Genomic DNA, 19,759 nt, shown 5'->3' with positions numbered 1-19,759 from the left:
AAATACTGCATGGTGCCACTGTTGTAGAAAGGGTCTGTCATCAGGGTGGGGGTATGACAGAAAAAACTGGATAAATTATGTATATTGTATTGAAACAGATGAGGGAAAGAACATATTAGAAGTGATATATGGTTGAGTATTATGGTTAGCACAGTAATCCAGAATTAAGGTTGCATAGAGAAGTGTTCTCGGGGTAGGGGGTGGGGGGAAGGGACGTGGGAATTGTATACTAATGAAGGCATTTTTCTTCTTTTTTCTCTCTTCGGAGGGGGAAGCGAGCTGGTGGGGAGGGGTGGGAAGGGAGAAAATTGCGGCAATGAATGAATGGAAATCCAAAACCTCTGTAAAAAAAAATTTAATAAAAAAAAAGATGGTCGTCTGCTTTCTTTTGTTTTATTGATGTAGTAGATGATAGCATTTGCTTTCCTATGTTGAACCATTCTTGTATACATAGTGTAAACCCTACTTGATCATGATGAATTATTTTTTATAAAATGTTGGATTTCTTGACTAGGATTTTATTGAGTATGTCGTTCAAATCCACAAGTTGCTCCATGGGAGAAAGAGAAACAATCTCCTCCTGTGAGATTAACTGGCTCTGAAAACAATCTGGAGGGTCAGCTATGGGTTGCTTCCAACTCATTGGTACACAAAAACAACATATTTATGATGAAGCTCTGGTGGTGTAGTCTGTAGGGAGTGTACACTAATAAACGAAAAGTACTGCCTCTCAAACAGCTCAAATCCACCAGCAGCTCTGTGGGACAAGGGTGGGAAATCTCCTGTGAGAGGAAAACTTTCAAAAAACCCATGAGAAGACAAACTTTCGAGTTAATTTTGGCCCAATGGAAATAAGTTTGAGATTTTGAGATATTCATGAAGGAAATTGATCTACAATTTTCTTTTTTAATGTTGTCTTAGCCTGGGTTTGGTGTACAGGTTATATGTCACAGAATGAATTTGAGACTTCCATCTTTTTCTAGATTAGGAAATATGTTAGTAGAATTGGTTTCAGTTTCTCTATAAATGTGGTAGAATTCACTAGTGAAGTTATTGATATAGGATTATTTTTTTGGGGGGTGGGGGTTGGAAGTGTTCTTGTGACCTGTTCAATTTCTTCTTTAGTGACGGGTTTGATCACATTTTCTATCTGTCTGTTAGGTTAAGTAGGCAATGTTGTTGTTGATATGTACTGTTGAGTCGCCTGCGACTCATGTTGTTGTTCTTGTTATGTGCTGTAGAGTCGCTTGCGACTCATAGCGACCCTATGTACAACAATCCTAAACTCTGCTCTGTCCTGTGCCAATCTCACTGTCTCTAAACATCCATCCCAATTACCCCAGTCATTGAATCAATCAACCTCATAGAGGGCCTTCCCCTCCTGCACTGTCCCTCCACTCTCCCAAGCATGATGTCCCCCTCCAAGGACCGGTCCCTCCTTACAACATGCCAAAGTATGTCAGACAAAGCCTCAGAATCCTTGCCTCCAAGGAGCAGCCCAGTTCAACCCTTTCTAGGATGAACCTGTTTGTCTTCTTAACAGTTCATGGTACATTCAATACTCTTCTCCAGCACCACAGCTCAAAGACATCAATTCTCCTTCTGTCTTCCCTAGTCATTGTCCAACTTTCTGATGCATAACAAGTGACTGCAAAGATCATGGCCTGTATCAGATGCACCTTAGTCTCCAGTGAGACACCATTGCTCTTCAGAACTTTGGAGAGGTCTCTAACAGCAGACTTTCCCATCACAATACGTCTTTTAATGTCCTGGATGCTGTTGCTAAGAGTGTTGACTGTGGAGCCGAGCAAACTAAAGCTGTGAACAATCTCAATCTCTTTACCATCCATCCTGATGCTGCGAATTCGTCCAGTGGTGAGAATCTTTATCTTCTTGACTTTGAGCCTCAGTCCATAGCAACCCTATATACAACAGCCCTAAAACCTGCTTTATCCTGTGTATCTTATCGTCTCTGACACACCTACCCCCATTACTCCAGTCACTGAATCAATCCATCTCTTTGAGGGTCTTCCTCTCTTGCGCTGTCCCTCTATCCTCCCAAGCATGATGTCTTTCTCCAAGGACTGGTCCCTTCTTGCAACATGTCCAAAATATGTCATATGAATTTTCAGAATCTTTGCCTCCAAGGAGCAGCCTGGTATCACCCTCTCTAGGACAAATTTGTTTGTTCTCCTAGCAGTCCATAATATAGTCAAAACTCTTCTCCAGCACCACAGCACAAAAGCCACAATTCTCCTTCTGTCATCCCTAGTAATAGCAAGTAATTGCAAAAATCATGGTCTGAATCAGGTACACCTTAGTCTCCATACTGACATCGTTGCTCTTCAATACTTTGGAGAGGTCTCTGACAGCAGACTTTCCCAATGTAATTTGTCTTTTTATTTCCTGGCTGCTGGTACCAAGAGTGTTGATTGTGGAGCCTAGCAAACTAAAGCTGTTTGCAATCTCTGTCTCTTCACCATCTATCATGATGCCGCCAATCGGCCCACTGCTGAACATCTTTGTTTTCTTGATGTTGAGCTTCAATCCATATTGATCACCGCAGTCTTTGACCTTCTGCAGCAAACACTTTAGGTCCTCCTCATTTTCAGTAAGCAAGGTTGTGTCATATGCATAACATAGGTTGTGGATGAGTCTTCCTCCAATCCAGGTGCCACATTTCTCCTCAGAGAGCCCAGTCTTTCCTAATTTGTTATGCATATAGATTAAAAGTTATGGAGGTAGGACACATCCCTGAAAATGTGTCTATTTCCTCTAGGTTTTCAAATTTGTTCAGTATTGTGTTTCAAAGTTGTTTTTATTGTTAAGTACCGTCAAGTTGAGTACTACTCAGAGTGACCCTATGGACAATATATCTGAACTCTATAATTTTCAGTCACATCCTCATCATTCCCAACACATTAGAGCCTACAGCCACACGCACTGTGTATCAATCCATCTCACTGAGCATCTTCCTCTCCTTCACTGACTCTCCACCTTTCCAAGTTTAATATGAGATGAAACTTCACCACCCATGCCTTCAAGGAATACTCTGATTGCACTTTCTCCAAGCCTTATCTGTTGGTTCTTTTGGTAGATGTTCAGCATTCTTCTTCAGAATCATTCAAATGCAGAGACTCTTCTCCTGTGGTTAAAATCTTTCATGATCCAGGAAGCATCATAAGAAGATGGAGGGAATATATGAAGTCACTGTACAAAAATATAATTGATCAACATTGAAATATTGCAGGAAGTAGCATATGATAAAGATAAAATGGTAATGAGGGAATAAGTTCAAGCTTCACTGAAGGCATTGGCAAAAGTAGGACCCCAGGAATGGTTGGGAAATCAAATGACATGTTTTAAAGAACAGATTCAGCCATGGACATGTTCACCAGTCTTTCCTAGCTAATTTGGACAATACCTACCTTGCCAACTGATTGAAAGAGATCTATGGTCCCATTCCAAAGAAAGGTGGTCCAAAAAATTGTGGTAATTATTGAAGAATATCATTAATATTATAGCTGTTATTGTCATTGAGTCTTAGCAATCTTATGTCCAAGAACTCTGAAACCTGTGCTGTCCTGAGCCAATTTCACTGTCTGTGATACACCTACCCCTTTTATTCCAGTCACAAAGTCAATCTATCTCATTCAGAGTCTTTCTCTCTTGTGCTGTCCCTCCATCCTTCCAAGCATGATGTGCTTCTCGAAGTACTGGTCCCTCCTGGTAACATGACTGAAGTATGTGAAATGGAGCTTCAAAATCCTTGCCTCCAAGCAGAAGCTTGGTTCACTCTCTCTAGGACAGACTTGTTTGTTCTCTTAGCAGTTCATGGCATATTCAATAATCTTCTCCAGCACCACAATGCAAAGGCATCAATTCTTCTATCATCCTTATTCATTGTCCAGCTCTCTGATACATAACAAGTAATTGTGAAGAACATGGCCTGGATAAGGCACACCTTATTCTGTAGACTGACATCATTGCACTTAAGTACTCTGGAGAGGTCCCTGACAGCACATTTTTCCAAAGCAATTTGTCTTTTGATTCCCTCACTTCTGTTGCCACAAGTGTTGATTGTGGAACCAAACAAACTGAAATTGTTAACAATCTCAGTCTCTTCTCCAGAAGTCACAATGCTGCCAGCTGGCCCAGTGGTGAGAATTTTTGTTTTCTTGCTATTGAACTTCAATCCATATTAAAGACTGTCGTCTTTGACCTTCTGTAGCAAATGCCTCAGGCCCTCCTCATTTTCGGTGAGTGTCTTGGGAGTCTCAGTGTAAGCTGGCTGCTGCCTCTTGCATCTTGAAGAGAGGCAAGTAGGAATGCTTGGGGTACTTGTGGCTTTCTTTTTGCCTCAAGTGGGTATCGGCAGAGCAGACTTGTCTCCGGCCCAGAGTTCCCCATCATTTGGGCATGCCGGAATGGTAAAATACTGAAATGTCTGGCCACACCAGCAGGATGAGGGCGAGTGTCTTGGGAGTCTCAGTGTCAACATCAACATAGAGAGAGATCAGTTGGCCTAGAGGACAGAAAGTGATGCTACCAAGCCAAAAGTGGGTGACTTTAATCCACAGCCCTCAGATCTGTTTTAAATTGTTTTTGGCCAAACATTCTTCTAAGACATATAGCCCTGGTGTGCCCACTTGCTGTACAGAGGTAACTTGTGGTTGCTGTGAAGCTGAACACTGTGACACTAGTATGTCAAAAGCGAGAATGGTTATCCATGGTGGACAGTGTTTGGTGGAGCTCCCTGATGAAAACAAGTTTGGAAGCAGGAGTGGCATCCACTTCTATAATAGCTTGCCTCCAGAAACCCTATGAACCTGGAGAAAGGTTGAAAGTCACACAAGTGTTGAGGACTTTCATTCATAGGGTCGTTTTGAGTCGGTTAAGATTTGATGACACTTAACAACAGTCCTTGACCTTCTGCTTCAGACCCTCCTCATTTTCAGCAAGCAATGTTTAATGCAGCATAATGCAGGTTGTTGATATGTTTTCCTCCAATCCTGATGCTTCCTCCTCATAGAGCCTTACCTCCCATATGATCTGTTCCTCAAATAAATTGAAAACATATAGAGATAGTATGCATCCTTCATGTATATCTTTCTTGATTTTGAACCATTCAGTGAGCTTCCTTGTTCTCTCCTGATGACTACCTCCTGGTCTACATACAGGTTTTCTGAGAGTCACATTTTTCTCAAGGTTAGCCACAATTTGTTGTGATCCATGCAGTCAAATGTTTTAGCATGGTTAATGAAACACTGATAGACATTCCTTTGGTACTTTCTGCTTTCAGCTACATACATCTAACATTGGTTATAATGTTCCTAGTGCCATGGCCTCTTCTCAATGCAGATTGCACATCTGGAATCTGTTGATGTACTATTCCAGTTGTTTTGGGGTAATCTTCAGCACAATCTTGTTTGTGTGTGATATTAATGCTATTGTTTTGTAATTTCTCTCTCTGTGGAATCACCTGTTTGTGGAATGGGAATAAATATGGGTCTCTTCCAGTCATTTGGGCTGGTAGTTGTTTTCCAGATTTCTTGGCGCAACCTTGGCAGCATCTGTTTGTCAATTGATATGATATCAAATTCTGGGGCCTTGATTTTTGCCAATTCCTTTAGAATAGCCAGAACTTCATCATTCATCACCATTGCCTCCTTATCATTTGTTGTTTCATGTATTTCGTCTGTGTCTGTCAATTCTTTTTGGTATAGTGGGTCTGTATATTCCTTCCACCTTCTTTTGATGTTTCATGGGTCCAACTTAAGGCTTGAATTTGTTCTTCAATTCCTTCAGCTTAAGAAATGCTGAGCAAACTCGTCCTCTTTTATTTTCTGACTGCAGCTCTTTGCGCATTTCATTATAGTACTTTGCTTTGTTTTCTTGTGCTGCTCTTCGAAATCCTTAACTTCTTGATTTCTTCCCTTTGCTTTGGCTTCTCAGAGCTCTAGTGCAATATTCAGAATCTCTTCTGACATCTATCTTGGTCTTTTCTTCTTCCTCTGTCTCTGTAATGACCTTTTACATTCTTCATGGATCATATTCTTTATATCCTCCCACAGTTCAACTGGTTTTCACTCATTAGTGTTCATGGTCTCAAACCTGTTCTTGAAATGGATTTAAAATTCAGGTGGACTAGACTCAAGGTCAAACTGTAGTTCTTGTGGATTTGATTTTATTTTCTTTATCTTCAGTTTTGAACTTGCATATGAGTAGTGGGTAGTCTATTCCAAAATCAGCACCTGGCCTAATTTCACAGCTGGTATTGAGCTTCTTCAATTTTTTTTTCCATAGATATAATCAATCTTATTATACAGGCCAGCGTGTGTTTATTAGTAGTTTGGGGTTTTTTTATAAAAGGTATTTGCAATGAATAAATCATTAATTGTACAAAGTTCCATGTTTCCAGCTTCATTTCAGTCACCAAGTCCATGTTTTCCAACCACAGATCCTTCTTCCTGTTCCCAACTTTTGCAATCTAGTCATCCAGTATTGTTAACATATCTTGGTTGCATATTCTATTTCTGTTTGCAACAGTTAGTAAGAGTCATCTATTTCCTCCTCTTTGGCTCTGGTAATGCATAAATTTGAATGATAGTGGTATTAACAGGTCTTCCTTGTGTGGATATTATCCTATCACTCACATTACATATAAGCAAAATATTACTGGCAATCATCCAAAAAGGGCTAGAACAGTACATTGATAGAGAACTGACAGAAGTTCAACTTCAGTTTAGAAAAGGACATAACAAGGTTGTCAATCCTAATATCAGATGAATCTTGGATGAAAGCAGAAAATACCAGAAGGTCTATATGTGTTTTATTGACTATGCAAAGACATAAGAGTGTGTGAATCATACCAAACTATGGCTGACTTTGAAAAGAAAGGGAATTCCAGAGCCCTTCAATATGCTTATGACATATATGCCTAGATCAAGAAGCTGCTGAGCATAGCAAGGAAACCTGCATGGTTTAAAATCAAGAAAGGTGTGTGTCAGGGCTATATTCTTTCTCCATACCTACTCAATCTGTATGCTGAGCAAATCATTAAAGAAGCTGGACTCTCTGAAGAAGAGTATGGCATCAGGGTTGGAGAAAGACTCATTAACAACCTGCTTTATACAGACAACACAACCATACTTGCTGAAAGTGAGGAGGACCCGAGGCACTATTGTAGAGGATCAAGAACTGCAGCCTTCAATATGGATTACATCTCAACAACAAGAAGACAAAAATTCTTACATTGAGCCAATAGATGTAGAAAATGATAGATTTTAAACATATTGAAATTGCCAACAATTTTTTCTTGCTTGGATACTAGCAGTCATTAGATGTATAGCATTGGGAAAATCTGCTATCAGAGAATCTCTGAAAAAAAAAAAGAATCTCTCCAAAGTCTTGAAAAACAATGATTACCTGTCAGTTTAAAAACTAAGGTGCAGGGGAGCTCTGGTGGCCTAGTGGCAAGACACTGCACTGCAATCCCAGAGGCGTACGGTTCGAATCCACCAAATGCTCTGACAGGGAAGGAGGGACAATCTCCTCCTGTACCAGTCAGATCTGACTTGATGGTACACACACACACACACACACACAAATGATAAAATAAAAATTTTTTAAAAAGCACAAACCTAAGGTGCACCTGAATCAAGCCAAATTTTCCCCATTCACCATCTGAGAGCTGGGCAGTGACTAAGGGTGACAGGAGGAGAATCTATCCACTTGAGTTGTGATGTTGGAAAAGAGTGCTGAATATTCCATGAACTGCCAAGAAAACTAACAGATATGACTTGTAGAAAGTCCAGCCAGATGCTCCTGGGAGACATAGATGGTGAAGCTTTGTTGCACATACTTTGGACATGTTTTTAGGAGAAACTATTTACTTGCTATTCACCAGAGATCCAAACAAAACTAAAGATCACAGAAGAAGGATCAATGCCTTGGAGTTATGTTGCTGGAGAAGAGTGTTGAACATTCCATTGATGGCCAAGAAAACAAATGTTTCTTTCCTGGAGAGGGTGAAACCAAGTTGCTTCTTGAAGGCAATGATTTTGAAGCTCTGTCTCATATACTTTGGGCATGCTGTCAGGAGGGACCAATCCCTGGAGAAGAACATTATGCTTGGAAGGGTAGAGGAACAGAGCAGGAGAGGAAGATGCTGGATGAGATGGACTGATACAGTAACTAGGGTAATAGAGTTAGGCATGTTAGAGTCAGTGAGACTGGCTCAGAATAGGACAGAATTCAGTTATTGTACATAGGGTTGCTATGAGCCAGAAATGACTCAATGACACATAATAACAACAACATTCCTTGGAAAGGGACATTATGCTTGGGAAGGTGGAGGATCAGTGAAGGTGAAGCATGACCTTCAATAGGATGGATTGATACAATATAGCAATAGGCTCAAATGTGTCAGAGATGATAAGGATGGCATAATATAGGAGAGGGTTCAGATCTATTATTCACAGAGTTGTTATCAGTGTATTTTATCTGACAGCACTTAACAACAGCAACAAGCATTGTGATGGAAGAAAAGACAGTAGTTTTATGTCTTTAAATTTACTGAGGTTTGATTTCTGACTTAAAATATGGTCTAATCTGAAGAACACGAAGCCTTGTGCCAAGAAATCTAAAGGACAATTACATGACCAACTGAATGGAAGAGATCTATATTTATTAGAATTCCAAAAAAAAAATTAAGTGATCCAGTATAGTGTGGAAATTACTGAACAATATCACAAATATGACCCGCAAGGAAAATCTTGCTGAAGAAAACTGAAGATAGCAAAATAAGAGGAGGGAAATAATGCTGGCAAGGAGAAACTGTTGGTGGAAGTGTAAAATGGTGCAACCAGTGTGGAAGACAGTATGGTGTTTTCTCAAAAAGTTGGAAATAGAAATACCATTTGATCCAGCATTTCCACTCCTGGTAATATACCCTAAAGAAGTCAGAACTGCCATCCAAGCAGATATGTGCACACCCATGTTTATCGCAGCTTTGTTCAATTCGCAATAGCAAGGAGTTGGAAACAACCTAAGTGCCCATCAACAAGTGAAAGGTAGAGAAGCTGTGGTATATTCACACAATGGAATACTACTCTGCATTGAAAAATGAGGAACTCATGCAATATTATCCAAATGGGTGACCCTGGAGGACATTATGCTGAGTGAAGTATCTCAGTCACAAAAGGACAAATACTGCATGGTGCCACTGTTGTAAAACAAGACTGACATCGGGGTGGGGGTGGGGGGAGACTGAGAAAGACAGGTTTAATAATGTATACTGCATTGAAACAGGTGAGGGAGAAAACTGTTTAAAAGGGATATGTGATTAGGTATTTTTGTCATGACGGAAGTCCAGGGGGAAGGCTGCATAGTGGAGTGGACCTGGGGGGAGGGATTGTAAAACAGTGAAAGAATTTTTCTTTTACTTTTCCAAGAGGGGGGTGTACTGGGGGGGAGAGTTGGGAGGGGAGAAAAGTGCAACGATGAATGAATGGAAATCCAAAGTCTCTGTAAATTTTCATTGAAATTAATAGTAAAATTTTTTTAAAAGGAATATGTCATTAAATATTATTGGCATGACAAATCCAGGATAAGAGCTACATAGTAAAGTGGTCTGGGCTGAGGTGTGCTGTATAACAACGAAAGAACTTTCTTTCCAAAGAAAAAAACAAACTGGGGGGGAAGGGGGCAGGGAGATAAATGTGTAACAATGAGTGAATGGAAATCCAGGTTCTGTATAAACTTCATTAAAATATCAATTAAAAAATATTTTCTATTCCAAATTATGAGAGACTTCAGACTAATTTTAGAAATCCTTTAAGAGGCCACTCTTCACCATTCTCTAAAAGATTCTGGGGCCAAATTTCATTATAAATTTGGTTAAATTTGAAGAAGAAGTAAACAGGCTATTCCATCCTAAATAAGGACAGAAAGGAAAACATTCCTTATAAAGGAAAATGTCTACAATCATCTCACTACTTTAGGTTTGCAATGGTATTTGACTATGTGAATCACAGCAAACTATGGCTAACTCTGAGAAAAATGGGAACACTTGATTGTGCTTATATGGAACCTATACTTGGACCATGTTGAAAGCAGAAGTGGCCTCCACTTCCTAAACAATATGCCTCCAGAAACCCTATTAACTTTGATAAATGATTATAGTTATAGAAAGACTTTAGGCCTTTTGTTTATAGGATCACTATGAGTCATACTTGACTCGATGGTAATCAACAAAAGTAACAATATACTTGGACCAGGAGGCAGTTGTCAGAACAGAGTAAGGAAACACTGCAGGGTTCAAAATCAAGAAAGGTGTATACCAGGGATGCATCCTATCTTCATACCTTTTCAATCTATATGCAAAACAGATTATCCAGGAGGCTGGACTCTATGAGGAGGAATGTGGCATCAGGATTGGAGGAAAATTCATCAACAACCTGCATTATGCAGATGATACAACCTTGATTGCTGAAACTGAGGAGGACCTGAAGCATCTGCTGCAGAGGGTTAAGGACTGTAATTTGTAATATGGATTGAAGGTTAACATTAAGAAAACAGATTCTCAGCACTGGGGTGACTGGCAGCATCATGATAGATGATGAAGAGATTGAGATTATTAACAGCTTCAGTTTGCTTGTCTCCACAATAAATACTCTTGGTACTGGCAGCCAGAAAGTCAAAAGATTAATTGCCTTGGGAAAAATGTGTTGTCAGGGACCTCTCCAGAGTACTGAAGAGCAATAATGTCAGTCTAGAGACTAAGGTGTGCCTTATTCAGGCCATGGTCGTTGCAATTACTATGCATCAGTAAACTAGCCAATGACTAAGGATAATAGAAGGAAAATTGATGCCCTTGAGTTGTGGTGCTGGAAAACAATATTGAATATACTGTTGACTGCTAGGAGAACAGACAGTTACTACTAGGAGAACAAATAGGTTCATCCCGGAGAGGGTGAAATCATGGTGTTCCTTGGAGGCAAGGGTTTTGAAACTTCATCTGACATATTTTGGGCATATTGCAAGGAGAGACCAGTCCTTGGAGAGGGACTTGCTTGGAAGGGTGGAGGGACAGCACAAGAGAGGAAGACCCTGGATGAGATGGCTTGACTCAGTGATTGGCGTAATTGGGGTGTATGTTTTGGAGACAATGAAGTGGGCTCAAGATAGAGCAGGATTCAGAGCACTTGTACATAAGGTCGCTATGAGTTACCAAATGACTTGATGGCACATAACAACAAGAAGAATGTCTCAACTGAAGAAACTGGGATACTACTCTATCTCTTCTTTTCTCCCCACAAATTTCTATGCTCCTTGTCACCAGTTATGATGTTCTCTATATTTTGTCTGGTGTTATGGTGTCTCCTTTCAGATTTCTGGTACAATAGTGGTTGCTAAGAATTTCTAAGGAATTAAGTCCTATAAAGTATATAGATTAGAGTGTTCCTTCAGCCTAGAGGAACAAAACCCTCCTTAGAGGGAAAAAAAAAACACCACCACCATCAACTCTCCTTATCAAGTTTAAATCTCCTAATTGTTGCTATCTGGTCACTCTTTTTATTAACTTAACAATAGGGTTTTCTTATCTTACCTGGATGAAGACCTTTTTAAGGAAAAGAAATAGCTTGTCTGTTTAATAACCAATCATAAGATCAAATACCTAGGAATAAATCCAACTAGATGAGGTAACTCGTGGTTGCTGTGATGCTGAAGGCTGTGACAGTGATGTGCCAATCATGGTAATGGGTACAGTGTTGGCTGGAGCTTCCCGACTAAAACAAGCCTAGAAGCAGGAGCAACATCCACTTCTGAAACGGCTTGCCTCTGGAAACTCTATGTACAAACAGTGCTCAGGCTGTTTATTCATAGGGTCGCTATGAGTCGTCTATGACTCAATGGCACTAAACAACAACAAGATACATAAAAGACCTACACACAAAAAAATGAAGAGACCAAATTAAATGAAAGTAATGTTTCCAGCTCATGGATAGTAAAACTCAACATTGTCAAAACAATTCTACTATAAGTAATCTACATGTTCAAACAATTGAAATGTAGCTACCAAGCTCATCAGGTGGGGACAGGAGGGTGGTAAAAAAATACATGTGAGGCATCACATCCCCTGTTCTTGAAATCTACTATACAACTTTAGCAACTGAAAGAGCATAGTAATGGTAAGCAACAGAGACTTAAGGCTAATGGACTAGAATTAAAAACTCAATTAACCCATTCATCTGCAGTTAATTGGTATTAAACAAGGAAATAATAGTCCTCAGATGGGGAAACAATAGAAAACCAGGGGCTATCTCATACTATAAAAATTTAAAGTGGGTGAATGAGTAAAACTAAAACCCACAGGAATCAAAAGAAACAAAAATCGATATTTAAGATTGATATATGTATTTAATTATGTGTTTTTAGGTAAGCAGAATGTCACTGTTAGGTTCTGTATGCAGTAAATGGAGGCCATCTTGGATGAGCCATATAGTATATGGGCTCTGCCATCTTGGACACATGCTGAGGATGGAGCCTGCCATCATGGAATGGCTAATGTTTTGCTTATCTAAACAGCATAGAAAACGGATTCCTACTTTGCTTGCAAATAAAAGAATGAACTACTGCTCTGTTTTCCAACTCAGCAAGAAGAAGAACCCAAACCGACTACCTCTAGAGAGCAGTTTCCCTACCACAGTGAAGGGGGCAGAGATAAAAGGAAACAAAATGCTTTCTTCCATACTTTAAGCCTTTTCTACTACTGTCCTCCATTAGTTTGACACCAACATGTTCTCGCTCATCAATTAGACATTTGGGTCTACTTGATGATGGTGGAAAATCCATCCTCTCAAATTATCCCCAATTTTGGTGCCAAAATGTTACTTATGTACTCAATACCCTAGTTTGCCCCAGGCAAAAAGAATGTGCCAGGCAGAAGAGAGTTGAGGAGATGATGATGCCCAAGTACCAAAGTAGTATAGTGTACAACAGTCTTAGGATTTCTTGGGAGAGCAGATGTTAGTGCGTGGAGCATTCAAGTGTAGGTTGAAACTTTTTATTAGAGCATAGGGACAAGAAGAAAAAGAGGAGGAAACATTAAGTGAAGGTAAATAGTAACGATAGATTTATTAGAAAGCGGGACGGACCCTTTCCTTGAAAGGAAATGTGGAGAATAGGGCATTCTTTTAATTTTTCTGTCTTTCATTGAAAATGGTCCTGAGCTATCCATGGTGGACAGTGTTGAGCTATCCATGGTGGACAGTGTTTGGTGGAGCTCCTCAATTAAAACAAGGTTGGAAGCAGGATATAGCTTGCCTCCGGAAGCCCTGTGAACCTGGAGAAAGGATGAAAATTATACACGTGTTCAAGTCTTTTCTTCATAGGGTTGCTACGAGTCGCCTACCACTCGATGGCACTTAACGCAACAACATTGACTTTTTCATGCAATTGTTGTTGTTGATTACCAACAAGTTGAGCACAACTTACAGCAACTCTATAAACAAAAGATCTAATGACTTTTTATGACTATCATTGTTTTCCCAAGTTCATACATTTTCCATATGCATGTGGCTTAGAAAGTGGATGCTACTCCTGCTTCCAAACCTGTTTTACAACTGGAAGCTCCACCACTGTCCACATTGGGAAACTATATATGGCATTTGGTACCCCAGTGACACAAGGTTCAGCATCACAGCAAACCCAGATTACCTCAGTACAGGAAATTGACAGAGTGGTGTGCAAAGTAGAAGAATGTTCCTTCAAAATATAACAACACTAGTCTTACTTAGCAGTGGTTAAGTACCTACAAGTTGAATATGACGCATAGCGACCCTATGAAGAAAAGATCTGAACTCTGTTCTATAATTAATATAATTTCTCTATGTTCATAGAGTTTCCAGAGGCATCTGGTTTAGGAAGTGGATATCATTCCTGCTTCCAAACCTGAATCAATCTGGAAGTTCCTCCAAACACTGTCCATGATGGGTAACCTTTATGGTATTTGACACAACTAAGGCACAGTATTCAGTATCAAAGCAACTCCAAGTTACTTCAGTAGAGCAAATAGACAAATGACTAATGTACACTTAAAGAATGTTTATCCCAACATTAATTCATTTTAAAGACACACAAAAAAATTACTGCTGACTAAGATAAACCAAGTAGACCTTCTGCCCTTGGGTCATTTTTTACTAAATTAGGCAAAAGTCCAGCCAGCTGACACAACTCCTGGAGGGGGAAAACCAATAACACAAGCCAAAACTTTCCTTATGTGACTCTCACCAAGACTCAAGAAACCAGCTTCTAGAGTGGAACCACTCACAGCAGCCTCCAGCCCATCTGCAGACTTCCCCCCCCCCCATGAACATGGTCTAAAATGCTAAACAGGAAGGATGTCAGTTTAAAGATAAGGTGCACTTGATCCAAATCATGGTATTTTAAATTGCTTCTTATGCATCTGAAAGCTGAACAGTGAATAAGGAAGACTTGAGGAGAATCAATACTTTTGAACTGTGATATTGGTGAAGAACATTGATCATATTACAGAATTCCAAAAGAACAAACAAATCAGTCTTGGAGAATGTGCAACCAGAGTGCTTAAAGGCAAAGATGGTGAAACATTGTCTTACAGACGTTGAGCATATTTTCAGAAGGAGCCAATCCTTGGAAAAGATGTCATGCTGGGAGAGGTAGAAAGTAAGCCAAGCATAGGAAGATCCTCAATGAAATAAATTGACATAGTGGCTGCAGCAACAGACTTGAGCATGATGTAGATCATGAGAATGACACAGGATAGGACAGGACACAATTTGTTGTTGCTGAGGTTGTTATGAGTCATGGTCAACTCAACTGCACGTAGTAGCAACTGTTATTGTTTATTGTTCAATAGTTTGCCCATAGAATCCTCTGGTGTTGCAACTTGAGGTTTGAATTTGTTCTTTAAATGTAATTGAATGATGCAGGAAGCATTTTTAAAAAATAAGAGGAACACAAAAAAAGTTGTTGTGTCAAAAAAGATTGGTTGATATTGAAACATTTCAGGAAGAAGCATATGATCCAGAAACAATGGTGCTAAAGGAAGAAGTCCAAGTTAAACTGAAGGCACTGGTAAAAATGTCTGCCCAAGGAATTGATTCAATACCATCTCAATCAAATCCAAACTGACTCGAATCTAACCCTCCAGTAAGTTTCACAGGTTTTAAATTGCATGCAAAAAGATTTCTCACCTTTCTTCAGAGATAATGGTGAACCCAAACTGTGAGAGAAGTGCTTCATTAGGCTAGAGGCAAAACTCCCTACAGACTACACCGAAAATTAAGGATGCAGTATTCTGTAGAATACCAAGTAAAATTTTCCAACAGATACAGCCCTGGAAGTGCTCATTAGTGTAGGCTAAGAAATGTGGAAGATAACTGATGAACCGATTTGGCCCCATTTTCTTAAAAAAGTGATTTGTTGCTATCATTTTGTTGCATTCTTTTTGGTGTTGGTGCTGCTTAGTTTGATCCATTGTCCATTCTGCACATCTCTCTGAGAAGGACTTCCTTCAGTATTTTCTGCAATATTGTCTTTTTGTTTACAAACTCCCATAGTTTCTGCTTTTCTGAGAATGCCTGGATCTCTCTGTCATATTTGATAGACAGTTTTGCTGTGTACAGTATTCTTGATTGACAGTTTTGTTCTTTGAGTGTTTGTTATTTACATTCCACTGTCTTCTCGCTCATATAGTTTCTGCTGAGGAAAAAAAAGATTATTTAAGAGTACAAAAACTAATGAACAATTTAAGTAGTATCACACACAGTATAATCCTGTTGAAGATTATTCAAAAGCAACTAGAACAGTATACTGACAGGGAATGTTCAGGAACCCAAGCTAGATTCAGAAAAGATCACTGAATCAGGGATATCATTATGGATGTCAAGTAGATCTTGGCAAAGAGCAGAGAATACCAGAAAGCTGTTTACTTATGTTTTATAGACTATGACAAATTATGGACAACATTGAGAATAGAATTTCAGAATATTTAATTGTACTCATGGGAAATCTACACAGAGATAAAGAACATAACCAGAGAATACTTCATGGTTGAAAATCAAGAAAGGTGTGTGTCTGGGTTGTATCCTTTCTCCAGACATATCCAGTCTGTATGCTGAGCAAATTATTTGAGAAGGTAGACCATATGGAGAATGATACAGCATCAGAATTGGAGAAAGTCTCAACTACATAAACTGTGTAGATGACACAACCTTGTTTGTAAAATATAAAGAAGACTTATATCACTTACTGAAGAAGTTTATGAGATACAAACTGATGATGAGCACTTAATTGTGCTCATGTAGAATCTATACATGGACCAGGAGTCTGTTGTGCAAACAGAGCAGGGGAACACAGCATGGTTTAAAATTGAGAAAGGAGTGTGTCAGGGTTGTATTCTCTCTTCATACCTATTCAATCTGTATGCTAAGAAAATTATTGAGAAGCTGGATTCTATGAAGAGGAGTGTGGCATCAGGATTGGAGGGAGACTCATCAACAACCTGTTTTATGCTGATGACACAACCTTGCTTGCTAAATGTGAGGAGGACTTGAAACATTTGTTGCCAAAGATCAAGGAACGCAGTCTTCAATACGAATTGCATCTCAATGTCAAGAAAACAAAGATTTTTACTACGGAACCTATAGGCAGTGTCATGATGGATTGAGAGTAGATTGAGACTGTCAACAGCTTCATATTGCTTGGACCCACAATCAACACCTTTGATACCAGCACTCAGGAAATAAGAGATGCATTGAACTGGGAAAACCTGCAGTTAGGGATCTCTCCAAATTAGTGAGGTTAGTAACAATGCCAGTTTGAGGACTAAGGTGCATCTGATTTAGGCCATAGTCTTTCTGATCTATACATCTATACATTTAGGCCATAGTCTTTCTGATCTGTACATCTGAGAGCTGGACAATGAATAAGAGTTATTTTCAGCAATTTCGGAGTTACCTATAGGAAGCTGTGACTTAGTTTTATAGAGTTTAGTATATGTGTCCACCATTAAATCTAGATCATGTTTTATATCAAAATTAATGTTAAGCTAAGCCAAGTTACTTGACCTTTGGTCTGTCAAAGTGTTTCTTAAGTATGCTTTGAGATGCTTTCGTTCATTTTCATAGCGCTCATTTTCAACCTTCATCACTGGAACTTCAGTAAAGCATAAATGTTTGGGAAGAACTTGATGTCAGGTAGATGAAGGGCTTCATAAATGGTGGATGGAAGCTCTATATCTTTTCCTCTGTGTTTCCACTTGATTCTCCAACAATGAAGCTCTGCAGACAGTAAGTCAGGATTGGGTAAGTCACTCCTGTACATGTCAGCATGGTGTTCCTCTGACGTATTGAACTTGAGCCCCATGACAGAAGGGACCAGAGTTAAGCATTTAAGAGCTTTGAGGTGATGTTCTGAGAATATATCTATACGTTCCTGAATAATGTGCTCCACAGTTGGGACACTCAGGATTTCTTTATAATAACTCTCTGAGGTTAGCTGAGAATCCAGGTTGCCCTGCTGAGCTCGGCGGGATTTCTAAGGGAGTTTCATTTGAAAATCAAGTTTGGATGCCAAATTTGTGGCTTCCTCAAACCAAAACTCATGATAAACTTCAATATTTTCCATCACTTCATTTAGTGAATGCAGCACTGTAGTCAAGCTGCTGGCAGGGAAGAAGACATCAGCAGTCTGACCCTGCAGGTTTTCCCCAAAAGCTCTTTAAAAGACAAGACTTTTTAAGAACAACAATTGTAACGATGAAATAAAAATCTATTATTGCACTACAGAGTACAAAGTTTCGGCCAGCTATGCAATTATTCCATTTAACATCTGTGTCATTATTTATACCATCTTAACATAGAACAAGTGCTTGCAAGAGGTCCACTAAGATTTCAAAATCATCATGCCATGCTGTCCACTGAGAATGGCAAATTTCCTTCAGTTCATTACCCCTTTCTTCACTGTTCTGAAAAAGACCAGAAATTACATTGTCAAGTTCTAAAAGCAGTTGTGGTGATCGATGGAAGAAAGAACAAACTTCTTCAATTGTTCCCAGTGCAACAGATACTCCCATAACAGGTACACAACAAACATGTATTTAAGGCACAGGAAGAACAGAGTTTGTAGATGGCTTGAGGATATTTCTCTAAAAGTCTAGATGTGACAACCTTCATCTTGAAAAAAAATCCACTGGACACGATGTAAGCCTGGCCACGACAGTACTCCATGTTTAATCCCCATTTCTGTTATTGTAGTGTGACATTTCGCAGCCAAAAATCTCTGCATCAGCTTGATAAGGCAGGAAGCCCACAAATTCCTCTCTCAGATTATGAAATTCATCCACAAACCTCACCAAAATGGGCAGATGCTCTTCCCGTGCTATGTCCACCACATCGTAGTGACAAAGGAAAAGAAATATGAGTCTCTCACTTCTCTGAGAGTTTCTTCCCAAATGCAGCTCTCACAGATCTCAAGCATCTGTTTCTGCTGGGGTTTAGAACAGAACAATAGGTTGACAGCTATTGTCTCAAAGCGCATTCTCAAAACCTCTTCACCAGAATTTTATCTGGCACTAAAGCAGAGCTTGAAAGTTATCAGGAGTAATGAGACCATCTGGGATTTCATCAGTTTCATGACCATCCAGAGGTATGTTCTGCTTTCCCATAAGAATAAAAATTTCAAATAAAGATTTTAGGTAGTCTTTGTTTTCCTTCTCTTCAAGGGTTAAAGGCAAAATGTCTTCATCCTGTTCTTTACCACCTTCTTTTGCACTGAGGTTCTGAACATTGTTGTTGTTTGTTTCTTTAAGTGTTTGCTGTTGTTCAAAAGTTTCATCAATTTTTTTCTGTTTTAGTGTCCTGATTTCATCTTCACTCAATTCTTTTATTCGTTTTCTGTGTCTACTATGTGGATTGTTCAGATGACTGGTAAGATCAAATATTGTTGGTATCACATTATCTCGAAGAATTGTCCTAAAAGGACTCTCCCAGTGACTTCCCAACTATCTGCTTCAGTTAATTTTGAGAAATAAAATAACCCAATCATTCTTTAGATTTCTGATGCCTCTGCAAAATGTATAGTTCTACAGATCATAGAGGTCTCAAAGTATTTGGCACATAACCGATAATGTTTATTATGTTGCGCAAGTGTTTTATATTCTAAGTCAGCTCTCCTACAATTCTCCACCCACTTCAGGCATCTGGCCCGGATCCCTCGGGAACCTGAAGAAGGCCAGGTCGGACTGCATGCTCTTCCACACGTAGTTGTGGGGAACACAGAAGTTAGGTTTCGTTGCCCACCCGCCACCCGGGCAGCGCACCCCTCCCCGCTTCCTAAGGGCAGCCCTCCCATCAGGGCCAGCGCAGCAAGGCACTTGTAACTCCTTTTGTCTTGCTTAGTGCATTTGAATAATTTCCATTCAATGTAATTATTAACAGTAGTATTATTACTACTGTCATTTTTTATTGCTATTTTGTAGGTGAGTGTGTGATGTTCCTAATTTCTTGCTCCACATACTTTTATGTGTTGAATTAATTTTGTTAATAGATTTTTTAAAAACATTTCTTTTTTTAAATTATTAAATTTTACTCATTTTAATGAACATTTACAGAGATTTTGGGTTTTCATTCATTCATTGTTGCACTGTTTTCCTTACCCTCCTCCCCAGTTCGTTCTTCTTCCCCCCCGCCCAGAAAGTCTGTTTTAATTGTCC

General features: G+C 39.4%; 1 pseudogene; it reads right to left on the bottom strand.

The window, feature by feature from the left end:
* LOC102850855 overlaps positions 1-19,759 on the bottom strand; it is an 81,624-nt pseudogene that overhangs the window by 49,157 nt on the left and 12,708 nt on the right.

This window comes from Elephantulus edwardii, unplaced genomic scaffold (assembly GCF_000299155.1).
Source record: "Elephantulus edwardii isolate Elephantulus edwardi_28Jun2011 unplaced genomic scaffold, EleEdw1.0 scaffold00429, whole genome shotgun sequence".
In the NCBI taxonomy this organism is placed as follows: Eukaryota; Metazoa; Chordata; class Mammalia; order Macroscelidea; family Macroscelididae; genus Elephantulus; species Elephantulus edwardii.
Note: the sequence above shows the minus strand (reverse complement) of the source record. Positions and strands in the feature narration are given on the sequence as shown.